We start from the raw sequence: 16547 nt of genomic DNA on the forward strand, positions 1-16547 counted from the left end.
ATTATAATTTCAAGTTAATGTTTCTGTCAAAGAATATTAATTCAGATCACTTTGTATTTCCAATGAATACCAATTTGAATAAATAATTTCGTCCAAATCAAATACGGAGCACAAAATTAACACTTATTCTGCCTAAAGATGTTAAAACAAGAGTTAGCAATTTTTCAAACGAACAAAATTGTAATCCTTACTTTCAGAACTATGTCACAATCAGCATTTTCTGAAAATACTCTGTTTAGTGGAAGTTTCTATTCTAGAACATTGTTCGTTGTTTACAAGATAAAATATGTTACTACAATTATAATAAAGAACATTGTAAACATAATGTACTTCACTCCTACCAAATTAATGATCCGAATATTTAACCCTCACTCTAAGAAAATATCTACTATGTATTATTTGTTTAACAAGCTAAAGGCGAATTGTCAGGTTGGCAATGAAGTTGATTTCTTGGACAAGGGCAGATTACCAGGGTATTGAAGTAAAAGAGAATTAGATGTCACAAACATCACATTAAACACTCCATTTCCTTTAATGATGTCATCCGTCCAAGAACAACACAAACAAGAACTACAGAAACAGTGGGTGAGGTCGGGAGAAAGTGTTCTTTCAAATCAAGGCATATTTTCTGTCAGATCTTCGTAGTGAATGGTTGGATCCGCAATTTGAAACGCGCTTTTGCAAAAAGGGGTTAAGCAATTATGGGTATTTTCCACAACAGTTGAACTGATAGGTTTTTCCAAATAAACTGACAGTAATAACAAAGGTAGCTATGCCAACACCAGCCACAAATGGTCCAGCTACATGAATCCTTTGCAACCCTTGGAAGTGAACCTTTGAAATCGAAGAATACAAGAAACATCAAAAGGTTACTAGTGTGTTGTTTTAGTTTACCACTTGACAGTTATGTAGACGTGTTTACCAACAATATTGGGCAAAAATATCTGAACCCATTTAATTGGATCACGAATGTCATTGGAAAGGCGATTTGATAGAAATCATTCATCCCACTCCTGTATGCTACCTCAGATCAAACTACTTCTTAGAACGATACTCAACAAACACGAACAAACAAACGTGAAGAAATCCAATCCTAGATTTTGCACACAAAAAAATTGAAAAATAAAAGTACGCAACATCACACGCTCCAACAAAAAGAGGCACAACAAAACAGCGCCCGTATATTTTTAATGGAATACCATTTGCGTGAGAGTTCCTGCTGTAAGTTATTTCAATGCTAGATATTTGCTCATCCCATTTGAACTATATTTAAACAATCGAACTGTCAAAGCACTAACAAAAATTGAACAATCACGTACTGATCAAGTGCCATTTACCTATTCGAGAACTTGAATTGCATCTCTCAGAGATTAAAGCGTTCTTAGTAACTTTTTCCTCAGTGTGTTTGCTATCATGGTGCAAATATGGCCCTCACTCTAATCAATGAAATAAACAATAACGCTAAATTCTTCAAATATTTATGACGAATTAAATGAATCGCACAATTTTAGATTTACTTTCACCAATGTCCTCTATTAAAAAGTATCCCGCGTGCTCAACATCTAGAACACTCTTGAAGTCGGCTTTTTGTATGGTGACACCTGTCTTGAAATGTATCGTCACTAGATGATTGTATGCTTAAAAATGCTTCTTTGACACAAGGAAATAATTTCTCCAAAAGGTACTCTTTGAACAATAGTAACCTAAATAATTATTATATAAGGCTGGAGGAACATATATTGATCCAGACACAAAAATAATTCCATGGTCGCCTAGACGGCCCTATAGATTCACTTCACAATTTTATCATGAACCATAGATTCATCTTTTACGCAAGGGCAACGATACGGCAGAATAAGGGGTTGGACTATCCCGTTCTCGCAGGCAACACTACAGCAAATAAGACGCACAGAGCAGAGGTTTGGACCTTTTGTAATATTACAAAATATAAAACGTTTTGTATCATGAGATTCTTGCGAATGTTCCAAGATATATACTGTGATCTGTTTGTAATGCCCCAGATGGATAGGACCTGATTGGCGTCTGTGTCTGACATCGACTATTTTATGCATCCGGCAGGATTTCAATTTATGTAGAACAAATTGTTTCTCCTTAACAAAGAACTGAGCTGCTAACAATGATACCTTAAATACAACCTCCATAGGGGCTTATTAACAATGCTATGCTCTACTTCAGATTAACATAGAACCTATATTGGTAGAATGTGTATTGAATTTCTAATTAGTCATATTTCAATTCACCGTTTGCAGCCTGTCAATGTGCGTGCAAGATAAGCCTCATGGATGGCGAATCCTACGACATTTAAGAGGGTTATTTCATGAAAATAAAGCTTCCTACAGAAAGGAAGATACAAACAACAATAAAGCCAAACCGAAGCATATAACCGACGGATACTTCTCTAACTGGGTTAGCTCATTTTGCTATTTTATCCTTTGACGTTTGTATTTCACATTTTTATGCGTGCTCGTTTTCCACCTGGGCATTCAATGTTTGTCGTCGCCATCCCTGCTGTTGTGTCTCTCAACCAAAAATTGTATCGATACCGACTCTGTATCGTGACCGAGGATCATGCCAATGTTTTTGTGATAAATCCATGAGGAATAGCTTGCACTTTTAAGACGTTTCTGAATTTAATCATATCCATATCCTCTGAACACCAATTCTGGTGGATGTTTCTTAATTTTTGGGTAACAACACCATTAAAGACAACCTTAAGATTAAAATTGTCTCTGATCACTTTACGTATTTGTATATACCTATGAGTAACATAAATTATGTCAGTATGTTTGTGTCTACATCGAGAAAATATCCGAGCTGGATTTGATTCTTTGTCCAGAACCACATCATCGTATACTACAAGATTATTAATAAATCCATCGAGGTCGTCTACATATAGAGATTCATCAATATTGGTGATAAAATCAATAATATCCTTACCGTCTTCATTCGATGACTTCGCTTCCTCATTAAAATCTTTACGCACATCGTAGCATCTCTGATCATCTACAGTTGGTGCCACTGAATACAACTTATCCCACTTGGTCTATCTCATTATCAGATTAAGCTTGCCATACCCAGATGGATCTATGATAATTGCTCCCATAGAATGTGGCAGCGCTGCATGATCCTTATTTGGCTCTTACTTTCGTGTCGAAAAGAAATCAATAATATCCATGGTGTATAAATATTTAATAAATAATATCAACTTATATTGTGTTCGATGCAGAGCACCTACCATCACCTGTGGATTAGCATCAATAAGAATAACCAATAGAAAGCGTGCACTTACAGGCAAGTGTGTGAAATGTGAAACAAGCAAATGCAGATTTATTTCATCTCGTACGAAGACAGGTTGTGATATCGCTGTTTCGCTGGGAAAATTGCCAGGGTAGCCTGGTGAGAAGCATTAGTGTGGTCCCGGAACCCGACTTGATATTCGACTTGACGAACGAGACCGACCAAGACCTGGAGAGTGTCCAATAAATGCGATCGATCAAGCGTGCCACGTTCATGATGTCGTGTATAAAAATCCAGATTTACAACAACGACATATTGCAGATGTGAAGTTGATACACACGTTAAAGTAAAGTCTGTAAAAAAATAAATCTCTCAGAGAATTACTTGCTAATTGGCTCTTTTGATCTGCGCTGAAAGGTAAACTAGTGCTAGGGTATGTTAATTAATCATAAGTAACTATATTAATTAATAGACGTATTTTAACCCAAGAGGATATTACATGGGTAGAACATCGAATAGTTGCTGATGAAGCAATTGTCATACATTATGTTGCTATAAATTGGTTAGTACGACAGGCAAATATGACTAATTTATCTTACCACCATCTAACAAAGTCATTACGCACATTTTGATGTCACTGCTATCAATGAAGTTCAGCAAACAGATCAGATGTTTAGTTTTTGCCGCATGATATTATTAAAACACGTAGAGGCCAATCTCGCACATACAAATACGCGTTAACGGTTGTTGACGTTGCAAGTAGATATTAAGAAGCAGAACCACTATCGACAAAAGCAACAACTGAAGTTGCATCTCCTTTCGAGCCAATTTATCAACGAGGATCCGGACCACAAGTTATTCTACGATAGCTATAGTTGCTACAGGCTGATCCTGGCAAGGAATTTCTTAGTGCTGTAATATCTATGATGAAGCAATATAAAGTCAAAACCAGACTAGGACACGCCGCAATTCATCGCGAGCACGCAATCGTTGAGCGATTCAATTTAACACTTGCTGAGCGATTCTTAAGATATCAGTATGCGCACGAAATATCCCTAAATAAAGTTCAGAAAGACGAAAGATCTCGAAAATGTGTTGCAATACTACTAAGTGTGATCGCTGCGATAAATAGCGAAATTACTCGTGCAACTTCTATGAAACGCATCAGCGCGATTACAAAGTACATACCAATGCGACGACGTTACCCTTTTTCGAAACAACCAGTGCTAGGTTATGTGACTATAATGTATTTATATTAACCTGGTGAACCTGAAGTGGTACAAATGAGTGACTGATCCAGTCTATTGTGTAACCCATATAAAATTTCCAGCGTGGCAAGATCCACCGGTAGACCTGCAATCTACCGCCTAGATTTAACTGCTCCTCAACGTCAATTTGTAAGCGAACAATTACAGGTAATTACTGCGGATACACACTTACCACCCTCTTCACTTCGGTGAAAGCAGGACTCCAACGCCCAGTTGTAGATTACACCCAAGACAGGTCAACATCACATTTTCGCGTGTGTGTCCGAGACTACTATTAATACTATCCACGGTAAACTGTCTTGGAGTATTATTCGAATACTGCCACAACATTAGTGTTACAGCTCGCACAATAATTATTTTGTTGTTGTTTTAACCTCATGATTAACTTAACATCAGGGTCAAAGTCACGTTTTCATTTTGTCATCGAAATTGCTAACAGTGGTTTCCTGAGTCATTGTGTAGTCCATGATAACCCTCCACAGTTGAGACATTCTATTAACTCTGGACACCGTTAGATAAACTAAATTCGACCATTCGATCAGATCATCGACAATCCATATATCTGTATCCAAAATAGATAATCCTTGTGACGAATAATTCGATATAGCATATACTGGAGTCCACGGAGTTTTGTACATCATTAATGTGCTCTCAACAGCACTCACATGAACAACAGCAATATCATTAAAAACGAGTTTTTGTTTCCCATCAATTTTAAGAATCTCAGCTTCAATATTTTGTTTGCGTGTGTCTGGTGGTTGATAATATAATGGCACAGGTAAATCTGAAAACTTGTATTATGTAACAGAAATAATTCTTGCTGAGGTGTATCAATTGCTATCTTCCCACTTGCAACTATCAACACAGCATTTCCAAAAATTACAAAAATCATTCATCGTGGTATCTGGAATTACTTCACGCATTATCTCACAATGACTCTTATCTGGCTTTAGTCTGATTAACCTTTTAAATTATTTCAGCATTTCATCAGTAGCTCGATGATTATCAGTTGTTTCCTGATAATAACCTACTAACGTTTTCAGCCATTCATGCGGAGATGATCCAACAAACGTTGATGGTTGATCATGATCCCCACACATGATAACAGCAATGTTTTTCGTCAATAACCAATCAAGAACTATTTTTATACCTCCACAGACGCTGCACATATCTCATCCCAGATAATAATCTTAGGGATATATTTCTCATGCATTCGCTCAGAAGTCTGTGCATCTCCCTTCCAATGGAAGAAGCTGTGATAAGTGTAAGATTTAACTCCTCGTTCGTTCATTTCTCTGGCAAGCCGGTGAGTCGGTGTTAGTACAACCATATCAAATTTACAAATATAATTCAATCGCACGTGTTGTTTTGCCAGAACCACCCGATCCATTGAGATAAACTGTTTTATGTCTGGCCACAAGATCAGATACCGATGATGTATTTTTATAATATTTTTTTTTTTATTCAACGTCGGCAGATTCATAATAACTAAGAAACTTTTCTCGATTTATTCTCCATTAGCCCCATGATGTATCTGCACCGATATGTAAATGCTTTAGCAATCCTGTGTATCTTTCATTAATGTAAAATGAACCCGTGGTGACTCTAACCAAGGTATCAGAAAATCTATTTATCATCGATAATAAATTTATTGAAATGTACGCGAGCATAGATCATAAAAGAGTAAAATTATGTGTCACCATCAGTGTAGCTCACAATTGTACTTAATTTAGTTCCGTCCGATAAGTTAACATTGCTTCGACTTATAAATGTGTTTCTCTCCTATGTATCAGCAATTATAAAATCTAGGTCAGCATCGTAGATAATTAATTTTGTACAATGTCGTTGATGATCATATGATCCTCCTTGTGTAAATTTAACCAAACTCGTTTCTGCAGACGATATGATATAATTGCTTCATTTACAACTAACGATATCAATATTTTTACACCAAGCATATATCGTAATAAAACTTTTGAAGCCCAACTGCGTTCGCTAAAATGATTTCCAAACCATACAGTAACAACCGGATGAAGGTTTTTCGATGCAGACTTGAATGACTCAATGCACCCAAATCCAGTCAAGTCAAAATCTGGTTAGGGTCGATTTATGGCAACACTGGTTAACTCGTGTGTTAGATGTCCAAATCGCTTGACGTATTCAGACCATTCACCCGCTCCATGAAACTTTCCAGGGAAAACATGCAACCATATCAACCGAGATAACATCCTTATAATCGTTTTATTATTCTATACTCCGTACTCGACACAACTGTGTTGGACATCTTCACGAAATTCAAACCGTGTTGGTTTCCATTAATTTTCCATCTGAGCAGCATGATCAGCGACTGACGAAACTGTAAAGCAATTACTGAGTAATCGTTCGATAAAATCAGTATCGTTGGTGTATTTCAACGCAAAAGTGTTCATTTCTTCATGGAGAGATTCTATACGATAAATATCTCCATTAGGCCGTGTAAACCGATCGTAGATCATAGATTCTGAATTTTTAAACAACCACACGGATACAGGGTCACTCTTACTGATATTTCTGATTAAAATCGAACATATCACCGTTTTAGAATTTAACAGTTCGATTTCGTAGAAATATTGTTATGTCCGAGGTCCACGCGTGTGCGTTATGATCAATTATCTTTGTCCAACTCCATTGTTTATATTTTGATTCGTACAAATTCTCTCCTGTTAGTGTCTTCAGCCTTATTGGACATCTTAACTTTTGTCCAGTTCAACAACATCTTTGACAGACTCTCCGGTATCTTTAACTGTTTCTGCCGACTCATTTATTTTTTATATGTCTAAGATCTCTTAAACCATTTCCTCCTTTCGCGTTCGTGAAATGTTCTATAACTCGCTCAGCAACACAATTCAAGCGAGAGGTTTTCGTCGCTAGGAGATCATCGACGTTAGGTTTATCATTCAGCGGATATATCGCATAAACAACGGTCGTCACATGATATGACCGCGTATAAAAAGATTTGTCGATACCAGTTATTATTCCTGGATGTTACTTATTTTAACTTGACAACATTTCCAATGTGGTGTAATCGAACAGGGTCACGTTCGTCACATATTATCCGTGTATCGCCTACTTCCGCAATCAATTTTATTCTAAAAATATATTTTTGTTCGTGAGTTCGTAGAACATCAAGATAATTAATAATCGTCGCTGCTGGCTTGGCATTCATTGTAGCATGAACGTTTTACATAGTTCTGAATGTTGAACACACATGAGCCGTGCCATCATTTAGAAATTTTGTCTTGGCTTCACAAATACGATTGTTTAGAATTCTATTCACCAAATCAGCTATATAGCTCGCCTTGGCAATTCAGGGGTTAATATGTCAAGTTCAATCTGGCTTTTAATCGCTGATAATCTCGCAAATTCCTCCATGTTATAATTAAGGCAAATATAATTTAAATTGAAGATTATGTGGTGTAAAACATTATAGAGTCCTGAAACGATATTATGATGTAAAAAAAAAACGATGGTGTTGAAACTCCCATAAAATTAAGACAATTAATATTATTATATAAATGGAGCAAAATGAATTAGTAACACATCCCATTATCAGAAAATATGAAGCATCTCAAGATGTGTAATCAGGAACTGTCGACTACAAAAACAGTCGCTTCTGTCGATAATACTGGTTATCTCAGATTTAATGTTAGAAAAATTATATCTCTGTCATAATTTAGTGCACGAGTGTTTTTACGGATCGATCAAAGATGGACTTGTGATCTACCATACTGATTTAGATTCGAAAAACAATTCTTTAAGAAATTTACAGTCCATTACAAAAAGACAGATTTGAAAATTCTGGTCATATTGGAAAATATAACAAATTTCCTTGGGAGGTTGTATCTGTGAATGTGGAGACTGTCGAAGAAATAACATCTCCATCGATGAATGCAGCTCATAAATATTTTGTTATTCACACGTTTTCAATATGCCATGTCACAAATCATATATCCAGATCAGCATTTTCCAAGAAATATAATCAGCGAATAGCTTTTCAATATATTCCGACAGACAATGAGTCTACTTTAGCTCTCTGAATTTGTTTCATGATGAAGGGAGATATCTCTGTCAAGCAAGGCTTTCTCCGATAGAGTGATTAAGCAGTAGCCTCGCTTATTACTGCGTACTATTATATGACTTCCGCGATTTTTTTTGTGTGTGGCTCGCACACTGTATATCTTGTCCCGCTTAAATCAGACAAGGACTCTGTCAGGGAATGTTACACCGGGACCGTCCCTCTCTCTTGTATGTTACACTCCTTGATGTCCGTAATAATTCATGAAAACAAGAGGAAATATATAAACCACGCTCCCTTGCGTGTAATCCAGGTAAGTTATTTTTAGATGTCCTGGTGTAGATAGTTCCCGAATTACGTCTGGCAGATTTATGTGGTGTTTGGGAATTTAAATAAATTTATTGAGCAGTTAACACAATTATACAACAATTGTAATTTATTCAGTATGCACTGTCTTTTAGTGATCTCTTGTAGGATGCCCGTTATCCAGGTATAAATAGCTTCATAATAATGTTTCAAACATGTATTTGTAAGAATGATTCGCGGTCCAGCACTAATGTGGCGGATTATCAACCTCCAGGTCTGGTGTTTCAATCCCGTGACTAAGAAATTTGTCGACAGTGACAATAATTGTAATTTTCATTACTAATTGGAGGGAGGGGGCTCCAGCCAAAGGAAAATGAATCATGCACATCTTCTCACCATGTTGAACAAAGGGTCGGTGTTGTTTTGCACTCCCCAGGGTTGATTTTTTGTTTGTGTTTGTGAATGAATTTTGAGTTTAGATAAACCTCTGGACCTGATAGAATATCATTGAGTTTTCTAGGGTTACACAAGCGAGTAGTTTCTATGCATGGAATTTTAAAGCAGGAGTCCCCCTCCGAAAAAAAAACAACAGTAAGAGTGATGAGTTTTCAAAATCATGTAGGGTGCCCCATACAAGGACATTCATAAAGAATGTCGGCCAGAAAGGAAAAGGCATCATAAAGGGACCCCATCGAAAGGCAAAATACTGGCAAATGAAGGCATCCCGTAGAATGTTAGTTGCTCATTATTTCCTACTGTTTAATGTTTTGTTTTTAGTTTAGATACATATTTATTATATAATGAATTCCAAAAATAATAATGCAATTATTTCTGAGATTAAAACATTAAATGATGATGATATATAATTATCTGTTCAATTGGATCCTGAAACAAATCACAAATGATTTTGATGCGCTACCGGAATGGAGATATAATGAAACATACAGCCTGGCATTCTAATGAAAATATATTTGTTAAATTACTTCAGTAAGTGACGAAACAATCTCTACTTTATATCAATGATATGAATATTCGAAAATGTGATTCACTCACAAAAGCGATTGAGAAAGTTAGATAATAGTTATCACGCGAAAAATAAATAAAATCGAGTGTAAGTTCAGGTGTGCGACAACTTAAAATAAGTATGTATGATTATAAACACGGTGACAAAGCCACTAACGGAGTCCTTGACGAAAGTCAAGAGAGATTGTGAAAGTGAAAGCTGTGATTATTTTTATTCTTTCATTTTTATTCTCACTCCGATTCAAATTTATTTTTATTATTTATTTATTTCAGCCAGGTCATGCTCTCACCTATAAAATTATTATCAAAATTGTATTTCTTAAATCATGTAAGTGTCCAGTCTGGTTAGTAAGTCTAAAATGTATCCGTGACAAGTGTGAATTACAATATTGTAGATATAACGGATTAACGTGCACTGACACGATCAAAAATCCAGGAGGTATTTCGGGGTAAATGTGTATAGAATATATTACTGCTGTGCCTTTCTGTATGTTCAAGGTCTACTTGATAGCTCCCATTGATTACTTCAAATACAAGATTGACCGTGATCGTTAATGTAATATTGACAATACCCGGTGATATGTGACGACAAGCACCGTCTGGATCAGTGTTATGTTTGAGAATACTCGTCGGAGGGAATATTTTTCTCCACGTGGCAATAATCTGGGGATAGTATTTATTGATGGTATCATTGACGGTTTTCATTAGTTCTTCGTCCGTAACTCCGGGTAAAATAAATGTTGGTGTATCTGTCCCGAATATTTTATAATATGTAGCAAATAATTGTTGAGTGATTATTTGTTCGTCCACACCATCATTTGTAACCGCTATTGCAATAATAACCTGGTTAACGTAATCGAGGTTTGATGGAACCTGACTTAAAGTTTGTACCATTTCAATAATCTGAATTTTTAGATTATCGTTGAGGTTACTCTCGTACGTAATTTTAAACGAACCTACGTAATGTTGTTGACGCAGTTGGATGATTACTTTTAATGACATCCGCAGATGAAAAAATACACAGTTCATTGATAATGCATTAATGAGGTTATGTTGGTCCCTAATGAACAGTGATATCTCCTGCCATCATAACACATATCGCTGCTGATTATGGCTCTTGAACCGTAATAGCGATTTTGGATTCTTTTAATTTTATTCCTGCGTTGGAATTCACTATTTATCTGTTATATTTGATAACTGCCCGTCGGAATACCAACAACATGCCAATAGGAGGTTCCATCAGATTTAATTTTTATAATAAAAAAAACCCAATAATTAATTAATTGCTTGCAACCCACCAAATTACTTTTATTCAATATTTGGCCATCTGTAATATAGTCGCAATTGCGATGGAACGCTAACGTCGAATTCAGGATTGGTTGACATCGCTGATAGCATCGTACTTATTGGCGGTGTTATATTAGCGACGATTTGTTCTTTCAATTTTGTTGACGTGGTCATTAGTGACATTATTATTTACTTGCCGAATTAAATTAAGGTGACTCTGTCAACGGTTTTCTTTTCTAGTTGATTCATGGTAACCCTTAATCATTTCTGCGAATTTCTGTTTTGATATCGTTCCATCATTGACCCCTTATGATATCTGCGATGATAATTTGGCAAGCGCGTATGTTGCCGTTGATAGCAACGTTGTATATTCGTGTAATTTATCAGCCGCATGCATATATATCTTTTCGGATGATACTTAGCATACCAGCAACACGGGTTATAACTGCAACACCAATTCCTATTACTGGTGCTATTTATGTATGACACTGATAATGATCCGATTATAGTTGCTTTTCCAACGGCTACGGTGGATGTAGGGTATACAATTATGTCTGTTAGAACGATAGGGCTGCGGTATTTCTTTAGTTTTACTGTATACTCATACATTATATTTTTCGGTCGAGTCTGCAACAAACAGACTTGCTAATCTCTGTAATGTTGAGCTGCAACAACGTCATTTAGTTGGTTAGTTATATAATCTAATTAGGTGGTAGTTTAGCATGTAATTAAAGACCCGAATAATACAACAAGCCGAGGTATTTTTTTCGGATATCAACGAAAATGTTACCTTTCCGTTTCGTTCCTGTACTACTAAGACAGGTCCAAAAGATGCATCAGCTGGATTACGCCGTTAAATATGATTGTATATTTTAAATGCTGTAGTGCCGAATATGGCGCTCGGCATTAAGAGGTTAGTGTAAGGACTGGCCGGCCATGTGTCAGGATAATCCGACTGGGTGGGACACTATGCTACATGTCTGCGGCATTCCCAGTGCTAAACATCACTATAAACTGCCACACTGCAGACATCGTAGCGATATGACTGAAAAATTGTTAAATCTACGTTAAAAATCCAAATCACACCGACACAAACACCATAGTTAATCTCAGTTCTATTCGTGGCATTGTTGCTGGCTACGTATCTTTTTGTTGCAACATCATCGTCTGATTTTGGTTCTCTCACATTAATACTTGTATTTCTGCTCATATTGAAATCGTCATACATAATATCTCCAATTCTTCTAATACGTCCAGCAATCTTTCCCATGAGTGTTAGAACTGATTGATCTGAACTTTTAATTTTACAGTTTTTAGTAAATACCGTAAAGTTCCCTTCCGTCGCATCTGTAGTTCGCAGAATAATATATGTCAACGTTTTTAAACGTCTTTGTTGATCATGAAAAACAACAACTTCATTTTGGTCCACATGCACGAGTCGGAAAAAATTAGCGAGTTTGCCCTTGACCTGGTCAGGGGTCAAATGTGTCGATAATTCACCTTCAGGTTTGAGACTTTCGAATATGTATATCATTATATATGCACTAAGACATGTTTTAGATGACGGTCCATGGCTATACCGTCTGGTGGTAAACTCATGCACGACTTTATGAGGTGACGTTGTTACTGATGACATGGCGTCAAACACAGCAATTACTTCACGGCCACATATTGGTGCATCAGTGTGTATGCATCTCAATGAGTACCTGTACCAGAACTTCCATCGAGATTAATGGTACCCGTCACAATTTGATTTGGTTGTTTCGGTAATTTTATCACGCATAATAACTTCTCTGACGTGTTTGATTTGTAATCGCTTGGCAGCATCCAGTCAATCAAATTCGGACATGGGAAGTATTAACGATGTGTCCCGGACAGTCTTAGACCTTTCCCCGTTGATTGACTGTACCATGAATGACGGTTTCCTAGCAGTGTTAGACCTTTCCCTTTTTTGGAAGTATTTAATCCGTGTCCTGTTGCTTTCTTAAATGCCATCACAGCGGCAGTTACAACCGCACCAAGTGCAGCTTCTCTTTCACAGCTGGTTCAGCAGTTGCTATCAACGCTGGTATAGCTGCGATAAGTGAAAATATACCACCCGTCTTGCTTGCGCAGAAAGATTAAGACGTACGCCCGTCTTTGATCGTTTGGCGTCATTGAAATACTTGAGTTTACGTTCAGTCAGTGATAGTTTATTTGGACCATCTGCGATCTGTTTTGATTGTAGCGATATTTTATTCCACAGTTCCCTTTTGATACTGAGTGTAGCTTTTTATTCTGACAAGGGGTCCTAGCTGCACTAGCATGATGACCTGACATTATAATATCATGTGCGATTTAATTAAATGTTTTCCACTGGGGCATCAGTGACTGTCATTCTTCCACCAACATTTTCAAGCGACATTGTTTTCTTTTTCTTCTGAGAGTATAACAGCGATTACCTTGTAATTAGCAATAGCTCCTCTTACCACATGAGATCAAAACTATATATCAACGACTGATTGTCTGAACAAATATATGTGTTCCAGTGAGAAAAATGGATCGGATACAGCGTTGTAAAATCTACTTGCTATATATGTAGACCAGAATCAGTATTTTGATCACGTTCTATGAATGTCATCAAACCCTGATATGCACGTGCTACATGTTTATTTTCAAAATTCAATAATGTGTCCTTAGCTGGTTCTTGATATTCATTTATTCTCAGTGAAACCTCAGTAATACCAAGTTTGTCAAATATTATTATGCTGTGTAATTGTGACTTTACTTGTTCATTATTTTTCAAAGCAACAAATATATATCGAAGTGCAGAGACACTTTGCTGTGATGCTATCTGCCACGTAAATAAACCATTAGTGTTACTTTGAGCACTATCTGTGGTCATCGTCAAACATGATAATGCTGATTTACCACATTGATTCGTAGAAGAGAGCAGACGTTGTTCTTCATGGAGTAATGAAGTCATTACTGGCATCCATTATGAAAGTGTTGTCAGTATTACTTTACCAGCATCACCAATGGGGTGCCATACTGCATCATCCTCGTTAGCCTTTCGTACGAGAACAGCTGTATGCTTGGTTCCAAAAATAACCTTTCTGACATTTCTGCAAAAAGATGTGACAGTGGAAATGTACATGAAAATCTTCTATTTCCATCTTTCAGCATTGATCGATACGCTGCGAATCCGAAGTTGAATTCTGGATGAGCATCATGAACACACAGGAGCCATATCTGCATCGTCAGCAGCAGCTGTAGCTTTGTTTGATCGTCTTATATCATACTGTATGTTGTCACGATGGTTAGAAGCATCCGTTACAAACATCATTGAACAATCGTCGATGTATCTTGTCAGATGCAATGTCGTTGTCTCAACGTGGACGTCTTTCAGACATGATTCAATAGGACTTTTGTCGATGCTATCGTGGCATAGTCGAACAACGCCATGATGCCATTATTAACAAAAACAACTCTAACAGCAGCTTCATATTCAGCATCATCTGCATTTAACATTTTACCTTCTACTTCAATAAACGTTTCAGTGGGTAAGAAATATCTGCTTGTATCCTGAAAGTGCAACTCAACTCGCCCACGCTAGTTTGGCTGTCGTGCGTCATAGGAATGATATTGATAATCACGCACTGATTCATCGTTGAGAACTGCAGCGTCCATGTCAAATGCTGAATCAGATACACATTTAAACATTTTATTATACTTGTTATCGTAAAACACGAAGACTACTTCCTGCTATTAGACTAGCAGCAGCAGAGAGACTGAGCCCACCAACTATTTCATCAAACAGAACCTTCTATCGAAAACAATCTTGATAGAAGGTCTTGTCTTCTCAAAATAAACCTTTCTAGTCAGAAAACAATGATAAATAGGCTTTCTCCGCTGACTAGAAAGGTTATCTCATGAAAAATATCTGCCTATGTAACTACTTCTCGATACAGGGGTCTACTAGACGAAACATTCGGTGTTGTTTCAGTCTCTCTGCTGCTCCTGGAAAAATCCTAAAGGATTTCTGAAAGTGTAAGCACTTTTAACGCTAGCGTTTCTAACTAAAAATTGTATATAATCCTATTCGATACCGTGTCCGAGGATCATGTAAATTTATCGTTACAAATCCGTGTGGTTTTGCCTGAGCACGACTAAAGAAATTTCTGAATTTATTTATGTCCATGTCGCCGCTGCACCAAGTCTGATGTATATTTCGTAACGTGTGTGCGTCAACGCCGTTAAATACCGTTACAGTTATTTCTGATCACTTTTGGTATTTGTGTATATCGTTGAGTTACATAAATCACATCAGTGTTTTTGTGTCGTCCACGTGAAAATATCCTGGCAGGGTTTGATTGTTTGTCCAACATCACATCATCGTACACAACTAAATTATTAATACTCCCATCAATATCATCGATAATCGGTGCTTCATCAATATCAGTTATAAAATCAACATCTTCTTCATTTATCGATTTTGCACTTTCGTTAAAATCTTTTAACACGCTGTAGCATCGCTGATCGTCCACTGACGGTGCTATCAAATATAATTTATCCCACTTCATCCACTTCATTATTAAATTAAGTAACAACTGCGTTTTACCCGACCCAGATGGACCTATAATAATCATTCGAACAGAATTTGGAAGCACTGAGTTATGTTTAATTGGCTCTCGCCTCCTTGACGCAGAAAAGTCAGTGATCTCCATTAGATATATCATAAAATAATATGGATTTATATTGTGTGAAATGTAGAACACGTACCCCAACTGCAAATATAACAACCACTACAACAAAAAATAATCGACAAGCGCTTACAGGCAAGTCTGAACGATGTGGCACAAAAAAGTTTAAATTTATTTTTTTTAAAAAAGGGAGGTGATATCGCAGCCAAGTTAGCCAAGTTACCAGGAACACCGTGGGCTAAATACCCAGGAGAAAAACATCTTCCAGGATATAATTACTCTGGTCCTGGAACCCGACTTGATATCAGACTTGATGAACGCTATTGATAAGGAGTGTCATGCTCATGATGTAGCTTACCAAAGTAAGGATTTGTAACAGCGCCATCTGGCGGATGTGAAATTAATTCATGTGTTAAATGCCATCACTGATAAATCTTTCAAAGAAAAGTTAGCATCCTGGTTAATAAAATCCGCAATGAAAGGTAAATTAGCGCTAGGTGCTGGTATATAATGGAGTCGATTCATTATTCCCCAAGCGGATATTGGAGAGGTAGCGCAGCAGTTAGTAAACTCGCTGAAGCAGCAAAAGTTACAAAAGTTACTGCTAAAAATTGGTTATCCCGACAGGCAATATGGCAAATTTATCTACCGCGCCCTAAACAAATTCAC

The sequence above is a fragment of the Sinohyriopsis cumingii genome, chromosome 7 (genome assembly GCF_028554795.1).
Source record: "Sinohyriopsis cumingii isolate HCF-2022 chromosome 7, ASM2855479v2, whole genome shotgun sequence".
NCBI lineage: Eukaryota > Metazoa > Mollusca > Bivalvia > Unionida > Unionidae > Sinohyriopsis > Sinohyriopsis cumingii.